The following is a 682-nucleotide window of genomic DNA, read 5'->3' on the forward strand; positions in this document are numbered from 1 at the left end:
AGGTGAGAAAGATGGACACAATAAGTGTTTGTAAAATATTAAATGGTGAAAAGAAAGCAAACAGGAATTCATTATTGACTAGTCTCACACCAGACAAGAACTAGGGGTCACAACATGAAACGAGCAGGTAGTCAGTTTAAAACGAACACAAAGGAAACTTTTTTCACGCAGTGCGGCACTCATTGCCACCAGAGGCGATGGAAGCTGAGAGTTAAAGGACAGGACACGTTCTTGGAGGACACGGGGCACCGCTCAGGTGAGGGGCACAGCCACCAAATCACAACTTCCTAAACCTGAAATGCTGGAGGCTGCAGGTGAGGGAGGAACAGGTCGCTGTGACCCGGTGTGACAAGAGCGACCTAGGGTCCAACTTGCCAAATTGTCAGTGCAAGCAGTGAAAACCCTGCCTTGAGTTGCAGGCTTTCCAAGGGAAACTTGCTCTGGAAGCTGAGCTGCTAAACAGCCTCCGGGCAATTTGCTTGGGCGCCTCTCCGTACAGCGAAGGTAACCAAGGGACGGGGCAGCACAATCACCGAGGGCTTCATTCCCCCAAAACATTACGCAAGTGCGCCACTAGATTCCCAAGGACGTTCGTTTGCTTCTCTACAGGGATCAAGGCACGCCAAACCCCGAATCCCGGCTGAGACGAGCGCCAGAGATTCGGATTCGACGGGCGGAAGAG

General features: G+C 51.6%; 1 protein-coding gene across 16 annotated transcripts in view; it reads right to left on the reverse strand.

Moving 5' to 3' along the window:
• Positions 1–682, reverse strand: part of TMEM164 (transmembrane protein 164) — a 96,881-nt gene that overhangs the window by 95,946 nt on the left and 253 nt on the right. The window lies entirely within an intron of this gene.

The sequence above is a fragment of the Alligator sinensis genome, unplaced genomic scaffold, assembly GCF_000455745.1.
Source record: "Alligator sinensis unplaced genomic scaffold, ASM45574v1 scaffold1497_1, whole genome shotgun sequence".
Taxonomy (NCBI): Eukaryota; Metazoa; Chordata; order Crocodylia; family Alligatoridae; genus Alligator; species Alligator sinensis.